We start from the raw sequence: 9,065 nt of genomic DNA on the forward strand, positions 1-9,065 counted from the left end.
GGAGCCAGACACCAAGCTCTCCCCACTTCAAAGCCTTTGCCTTTGCCATTCCCTCTGTGTCTTGGTCCACTCAGATTGCCATAACAAAACACCTAGACTGGGTGGGTCAAACACCAGACATTTATTCCTCGTGGTTCTGGGGCCTCCAAGATTTAGGTTCCAGCAGATGTACACATACAGAGATTTACTCTAAGTTATTGACTCACATCATGATGGAGGCTGAGACGTCCAGAACAAAGGTGCCAGCAGATGCAATTTCTCATGAAGAAAGCCTCTCCTGCTGGGTGGCAGACAAGTGATCTCGCCAAGTGCTCTCATGGCAGAAAGACACACAACCCTGGTCTCTTCTTTTTATAAAAATAAATCTTATAAAAAAGATCATGAGGGTCCCACTCTCATGAACTCAATTAAGCACAAATGCCTCCCAAAGGTCTCACCAAATAATACCATCACATCAGAGATCACAGCTTCAACATATGAACTTGGGCAGGGGAGATGCAAACATTCATAAAGTGTATTGTTGGAGAACTGTCATGACACTGCCAACAATACACTTCTTCGACATCTCTGAAGTTTCTCGCTTCATTCAAGGCTTAGCTCTCTCAATCAGAAAATCAGAAATCAGGAGGACTACCCTAGGGTCCCTAATCGCCACCCTCAACTTTTCATGTCATTCATCACTAACAGATGAATATACATTCACTTGTTTATGGGTTCTTTCCCCCCACACCTCTCTCTCTCTCTGTCTCTCATTTAAGGTCCATGAAGCAAGGGACTTTGCATCCTAACACCCATGCACGCCTGGTACACTGTATACGTTCAGCAATGGCAATGCAGAGCTTCATCTTAACTCTTGATCTGTCCGTGTGGGAGAGGAAGGAGTTTCTGGGGCTTTGTGTGGTTGTGGCACTGCAGCCTGATGGTGTGTGGTTGGTGACACCAGGCCAACCTCCTGCAGCTGCTTCCCAATAGCCAGTGAGCTGATATTCAAGAAGAAAAAGGTGCATTCCTCAAACAAGATGCTGATGGCTTCTCACAGGACTCATCACAGTTGCACCTCCATTCAAAAGCTGAATGCCATGGCTATTTCAGTAAGAACAATGTATCTGCCACCTCCCACAAATGGACCCAGGGCTTTGGGATATCTTGATGTGTGGTCTCCTCTTCTAAATCCCAGAAAGAGGCCATTGAGAAGGAATGGAATTTTAAATATTTTGTAGGAAGAGGCAACACACATACTTATCTGGAACATTTCCCCTTGCATGCATTTCTCATTCAAAAGTGGCTTCCTGGCCTAGTGTGGTGGCTCACACCTGTAATTCCAACACTTTGGGAGGCCGAGGCCGGTGGATCATCTGAGGTCAGGAGTATGAGACCAGCCTGACCAACATGGCGAAACGCTGTCTCTACTAAAAATACAAAAAAAAAAAAAAAAAAAAATTGATATGGTGGTGCATGCCTGTAATCCCAGCTACTTCAGAGGCTGAAGCTGGAGAATCACTTGAACCTAGGAGGAGGAGGTTGTGGTGAGCCAAGATCGCGCCATTGCGCTCCACCCTGGGCAACAAGAGTGAAACTCCATCTCAAAAAAAAAAGTGGCTTCCCATCTTACACTGACACCAACATCATCCTTATGGCCCTACCAGGCCCAACACAATCTGCATCCCACCCTCCAGGGCTCGTTTCCCTTCCTTCATCCCATCATGATTTTTGGAATATTATCCCAAGAAATAGCTACAGAGCTGGCTTCCTCACCACCTTCTGGTCTTTGCTCAAATGTGACCTTCTCTGTGGCCCTTTTCTCTGAGCTTTTCTCTATGATGCAAATTTCCCCTGGGCTACACCTCCCCGCCCCCCCGAACCTTATTCCCCTTCCCTGCTTTATTTCCCTTCACAGCATTTATTGCCATCTGACACATTACATCATTTCCCTCTTTGTTTTGCTTATTGTCTGGCTCTTTCCCTAGAATGTCGGCTCCATGAGGGCTGGGGCTTTGGTTAGGTTCACTATGCATGGTGCCTGGCCCCTCCGGAGTGCTCAACACAGATTTGTTGTGGTTGACTGAACTTGTAATTCACAGGATCTCTAGTTGCAGAAGCAGATGACCTTACTAAAAGAGAAGGCAGAAAAGAGAAACGCAATAAAACCCGGTCCTGCTGGAGAAGGTGCACATCATAAAGGCATATGGCAAAAGATCAATACTCATGACTCAAAGAAGGGCTTCCACGACAAGCTACGGCAGGAAGGGAAACGTTATTGTCAGCACTGAGACTTATTTACAGTCTCTGGCTGGGTGCTAACTCCTGTCCATTTCTGGTTTTTTTGAGATAGAGTCTCACACTGCCACCCGGGCTAGAGTGCAGTGGCACGATCTCGGCTCACTGCAACGTCCACCTTCTGGGTTCAAGAGATTCTCCTGCCTCAGCCTCCCGAGTAGCTGGGATTACAGGTGCCCACCACCACATCCAGCTAATTTTTTGTATTTTTAGTAGAGACAGGGTTTCACCATGTTGGCCAGGCTGGTCTCGAACTCCTGACTTCGTGATTTGCCCGCCTTGGGCCTCCAAAGTGCTCAGATTGCAGGCGTCAGCCTCCTCGCCCCACCACTCCCGTCCATTTCTTAGCAGGGATTGGGTAGAGCCTGCAGCAGCGAGGGGTTTGCGGGGACTTAGAAGTGAGCACATACGACTACGACAGGGCATGGTCTATGGTGTGCCCAGCAGGTGCAGATGCAGTGAGGTGGAGGGCACCCTGGAACTGAGCCCACTCACCAATCACAGGACTGGGCCCCTGTGCTGATTGCAGAAGCCTGCCTGGCACAGCCAGGTGGACAGATGCAGACAAAAAGGGGCTGGCGCCCCCTGCTGGTCAACTCAGCTCTGCTTTCCCTCCGCAGCCTAGAGGGGCCCAAGGAACCCAGGAGCAAAAGCAGGACTGGAGTCCAGACCCTCTCACCAGCTGCCTCTGTGGCCCTGGGCAGGGCACTTACTGTCTCTGGGCATCTGCTTTCTCCCCCTGGAAAAGAAGAACCTCTCCCTGTTGTTCCTAAGTCCCAAGACTGCTGTCAGGGTAAAATGAGGCAAATTATGGGCATATGCTATGAAAATAAAAGCTATTTTGGTTATGCTTAGCACAGCATTCTTAAATCAGAGCGAAAAGTGTCTGGGACATAAATCCGAAAGCAAGGGCCGGGTGCAGTGGCTCAGGCCTATAATCCCAGCACGTTGGGAGGCCGAGGCGGGTGGATCACGAGGTCAAGAGATCAAGACCATCCTGGTCAACATGGTGAAACCCCGTCTCTACTAAAAATACAAAAATTAGCTGGGCATGGTGGCGCGTGCCTGTAGTCCCAGCTACTCAGGAGACTGAGGCAGGAGAATTGCTTGAATCCAGGAGGTGGAGGTTGCGGTGAGCCGAGATCCTGCCATTGCACTCCAGCCTGGGTAACAAGAGCAAAACTCCGTCTCAAAAAAAAAAAAAATCTGAAAATAATACATTTAAAATAAATCAAGGAGTGAACGGGTGAAAAGATGTGGTTGTCTGGGACCTCTTCATTCCATGGAGGAGGCTCTCTGGTGAGCATTAGCATGGGATTCACACATCTGCAGGCTTTGGGCCCACTCCATGCACAGCGCGCCACTATCCTAGGCCTGATCCTCAACCCTCCTCTTCCAGTTTCCCTCCTTCCAGTCCCCTGAGCAACTGGCCAAGCCATTTGCTACTGCAAATGAGTCCATATATGTAGAAAGATAGTGATAGATAGATAAGTAGGTAGGTAGATAGATGATTGATAGATAGACGGATCAATAGATAGATGCATACATGGATACATAGATGACAGAGAAATAGATGATAGATTTTTTAGATAGGGTCTCGCTCTGTTGCCCAGGTTAGAGTGCAGTGGTGCCATCATGGCTCAGTGTGGCAGTCTCACCCTCCTGGGCTCAAGTGATCCTCCCATCTCAGCCTCCCAAACAGCTGGGAGGTCTGCACCACGATGCCTGGCTAATTCTTTTTTTGTATATTTTTTGTAGAGATGGAGTTTCACCATGTTGCCCAGGCTGGTCTCAAACTGCTGAGCTCCTCCCTCGTCATTCTCCCAAAGTGCTGGGATTACAGGCATGAGTCACTGCGCCTGACCAATAATAGATAATTGGTAAAGAGATAGATCAATAAATAGATAATAGATAAATAGATGATTGGGAGATAGAGACATATGATAGATTCAATAGATGGAAGAATAATAGAGATAATACATGACAGATACATCATGAATGACCAATGGATGATAATTAATAGATACAGATAAAGAAATAGAGAGAGAGATGATATCTAGATAGATAGGTGATTGATACAAAATAGGTCAACAGACACATTAATCTGTAGATGATGAAGAAGAAGGAGGAGGAGGAGGAGGAAAGGAAAGGAAGGAAAAGAAGGAAGAAAGGAAGGAAGGAAGGAAGGAAGGAAGGAAGGAAGGAAGGAAGGAAGGGAGGGAGGAAAGGAGGAAGGAAGAGAGGAAGGGAGGGAGGGGGGAATATAGGTATTCTCTATCTAAACCAAGATAACCTGGTGCATCAATGAAGCTCCACCCATCAGGGTTTCCCGTGATGTCTTTATAGCCCATCCTGAGTTCAGCTGTAATGCAGTCACTCCATTTTTGTCCACATTCACCATCCAAGATTGGAAGCTTACTTTTTCTTCCTCCATCAGTGTAAGGGCTTCCCCTTCCAAATGTGGCTGCAGATGTGAGTTGAGGGAGTACTCTTGGTGCAACAGTGATGGGAGCCCCAGATGTCAGCTAGCTGCCAGTGTAGCTGGCTTGGGCCTCCAGGCCCTGCTGACATATTTGATCATGGATGCCAGACTGTCTGTCTTGCCTTGGCTACTGCGGGGCCCACCCAACCTTAGAAACTGATGAGCCTGTGCCGGGCAGTTGGAGGTGCAGATGGTCACCTGGTATCCCATGTCCAGATGCTTCATCTTTCCCGTGGTCCAGCAGCAGCACACCCGGAGCTCTTTCCTGAACAGTGTAAAACTTTCCACTGCAGATGACATGGCCTTGCTCCGGAACCCTAGGGGTCCTTCAGGAGTTCCCTGTGGAACTTTCTGTAAATGGCACATGGTGGCCTTTCCCCACCTCTGAGATTGCGAGTAACCTGAGGCATGCTGGATTATTCAGCCCAAGCAGAAGGGCTGTTTGCACTGCAGCCTGGATCTATTCCAGGACCCTCCTCTGGGCCTTACATACAGGAGGCAGCCTTCCACGTAATTCAGTCAATGGGTAGGAAGAGTATTCCCAGATCTGGACTATGCTACCTCCAGAAACTATGGGACCTACTGGCATTGTGCTTCCTTCTTCATGGTGGGAGGTATGAGATGCAGTAATTTATCCTTTAAACGTATCCCCAGTGTCCCTTGGACCACCAGACTTCTACAACTGACAACTTCTTCAAACGTGAGGGTTTGTCTCCCATGATCTGAAGCCCACGTGCCTTTCCAGGGCCCTCAGTACACTTGCTGCATCTTGCTCATCCATCTGATATCTGATTGACATGAGGCATTGATACAGTGGACCAGGGTGCTGTGCTGCAGGGCGTCTGGCAGGTCCAGTTCTCTTCAGACTATGTATCATAAATGACAGGGGGCAGGAGAGTTAGCCCACCTGAGGGAAGACTAAATACATACTATTGCCTGGTCTAAGGGAATGCGAAGTTTTTTTTCTCCCCCTTTCAAGAGTGACGGAATAGATCACATTCACCACAACAATGGCCACATATCCCCTGAAGGCTACATTCATCTGTTACAGTAAAAATACCACACCAGGCCCAGCAGCTGCAATCTGGGCTCCTTCTGATGGAGTTTGCAGTAGTGCGCTATCGTTATCCAGGGTCCAGTGGTTTCCGCAGGGGCCAGGCTGGTGAATTAAACAGAGATGGGCTGGGGCCATCACACCTGCGTCCTGTGAGTCCTTAAGGGTGACACTAATCTCTAGCAGTCTTGGGATGCACAATTGTCCTTCAGTTTTAGGGCCTTCTACTCCGCCTTCTGTTACAACATCGCTTACCTCACAGACCAAATAATGCAGTGGTTACGGCAGGTAGCAAGTATGTCCATTCCAACTGTACACTTGGCAACTGTGGGAACCAACCACCACCTAAGTCCACAGATACAGTGGACCCACTGTGGCTGGACCCACGCCAAGACTGAATTAATTATCTTGCACCTATCTGCCCCCACCCTAACAGGGTGTTCTATGGTAAGGCTTTAAATCTCTGCACATCAATTCAGAGCTAAATAGTCATTGAAATGTTTGGTCCTTATCTTAATTCTTTATAACGGTGTAACGAATTACCCTAAAATTTGGTGGCTTAAAACAGCAATAAACATTTATTATCTCTCAGCGTTTCTGTGGGTCTGGAATTTGGGGGTGACTGACCTTCAAGGTTATGGCAGAAGGTCTTTCGTGAGGTTGCAGTCAAGATGTGGGCTGGAGCTACAGCCAGCTGAAAGCTTGATGGGAACCGGACGATCCAATTCCATGATGCATGGCTGTTGTTCATGGGCGCCGTTGCTAGGAGGCCTCAGTTCCTTGCTACCCGAACCTCTCCAAAGGTTGGTTTGAGTGTCCTCATGAAATGGCAGATGGCTTCTCCCAAATGCAGTGATGTTTAAGAGCAAGGCAGAAGCCACAGTGTATTTATACCTTTTCTTTGGAAGTCACACTCCGTCATTTGCACAATGTCCTAGTTGTTACAGGTCAGCCCCATTCGGCCACACAGAGGCAGGAAGAGTAGGAGGTGAGATGCACTGAAACCCATCTTGGGAGCCAGCTACCACGCCCCTTCCTCTTGCATGTGGTTACTCAAGCAAGTGGCCTTAGTTCTCTCTAGGGACGGATCGGTCGAATCATTACTGTGCCTGTTTGCTCTAATATAGTAAAGTCCTTTCTCCCAAAGATCCAGACTTCTCGTCAATCAATGGGCTCCGGGTTAGAAAACTGGCTCAAGTTTAAAAACTGAGCAAAGGATTATAACTAGTTTATTGGGCAGCTGCCCTCAGTTTCCTGAGCATCCGCCCTTGATTTCTTCTGGTTGTATAAATTAAATAATATCCTCACTCATTTGCCATCTGTCTTACCCCTAGGGACATCACACTTTTTAACTGTCTTCACCACTCCCTGTGGTGGATCCTCCCTGACTGCCATCCAACTTTGGCACTCTCTTTCATAATGGCACCTGCCTGGCTTCTGGTGTTGAGTGCTGCCCCCGGCCTCTGTTATTTCAGTATCCTATCATATCAATTTATATCAATAAACCAAATTCTTCTGTGGCATCTTCTACTACAGCCCCGGGAGAGCCACCGCTGAGCTTCTCGCTGTGTCCGGTGCCCGTCTCACTCATGCATTTCTTATTGCTTAGGACAGTGGAAGGTCCTCTGTGCCTCTGTGTGCAATAGAATCAACTGGTGAGGTTTCTAGCCTTTGTGTCTGTGAGTTCTAGATGCCCACTTCTCTGAGGCCTTCTCTGTCTGCCGTGGCAGTTCTGGCATTCCTGCTTCAGTTAGCATACCAGTGCTTTTCCCAGCCTCTAAGAATAGCACAGGAGTATGTCTCTTCCAGGGGTCTTGCCAGCATACTCCATTCTAAATCCCAGCAGGATGCTCCCAAATTGATAAGTTCTCACTTATCCAACTTTATGTTTCACTCTCCTTGATCCAGCACCTGAGAAGCCAGTTCCTTCCATCTTCTGCCAGCCCACACTGGGTAAAGCCTCCGGCTCCTTCAACATAGGGTTGCATTGCTCCCTTATTCAGCTCACCAGCTGTGCCATGTTGTGACTTAATTCTACTTGTTGGCCTCTTGGCCAGGAAGGGAGGTAGGATTAGGACCTCTGCATTATCTCCAAGGAAAAGGAAGGGGCTTCCCTTAACAGGGAGATGAGACTACAATAGTGCTATCATTTGGGATGTTTGACCTTTCCAAACCTCAAGTTGAAAGTCGATCTATAATGTTAACGGGGGGTGTTTGATCACTTATGAATAGATTCCTGCCCTCTCTGGGCTAGGAAGAAGTGATTGAGTTCTTGCTCTGTTAGTTCCTGTGAAAGCTGGTTGTTGCAAAGAGCCTGGCACCTCCTCCAGCCCTTTTCCTTCCTCCCTTGCCATGTGACCTCTGCACACACTGGTCCCCTTCGCCTTCCCCCATGAGTGGAAGCAGCCTGAGGCCTCACCAGAAGCAGATGCTGCTGCCATGCTTTTGTACAGCATTAGTCAACACATAACAAATATTACTGTAAAATAAATAATAAAATGAATTACAATGGCTAAAATGCACACAGTAAAATATGCTAGAGATGTAAACATCAATAGACCTATACCCATTTGTTGCAGTTAAAATTTACAAAAATTATCCCAGCATGAGCCAGATAGATCCTTTTCTTTATTAATTACCCAGCCTCAGGTATTCCTTTACAGCAACACATAGACTAAGACAAATCATGAAGCTAAATGAGTGCTCCTGGGTCAATGTAGACATGAAAAGTTAAAGAAGCGTGAAAACCAAATGCTCTTTTTAGATCAAAACTGTAATATCCAAAATAGAAACCAATCTCAAAAGAAAATTAATATGTTTAAGCTTATACAAACAGAAATCTAGATAGAAATTTCAGTAATAGAAAATTCAGTCCAGGCTTGCTTTCAAAAATGTAATAAAATATTTTAATGAGGCCTACCTTAATTAAAGTCAAAATTCTAACTTTTTGAACTAAAAGTAGAACTACGATTTCATTCAGCAATCCCACTACTGGTTATCTACCCAGAGGAAAATAAATCATTATAAGAAAAAAAATACTTGCACACACATGTTTGTAGCAGCACAATTTGCAATTGCAAAAATGTGGAACCAGCCCAAATGCCCATCGATCAATGAGTGGATAAAGAAACTGTGGTATACATATGTATTACGGAATACTACTCAGGCATAAAAAGATTAGAATTAGTGGCATTCACAGCAACCTGGATGGGACTGGAGACTATTATTATTATTTTTTTTTTTTTTTTTTTT

The sequence above is a fragment of the Sapajus apella genome, unplaced genomic scaffold (genome assembly GCF_009761245.1).
Source record: "Sapajus apella isolate SASKATOON/1434 unplaced genomic scaffold, GSC_monkey_1.0 scaffold8, whole genome shotgun sequence".
Lineage (NCBI taxonomy): Eukaryota > Metazoa > Chordata > Mammalia > Primates > Cebidae > Sapajus > Sapajus apella.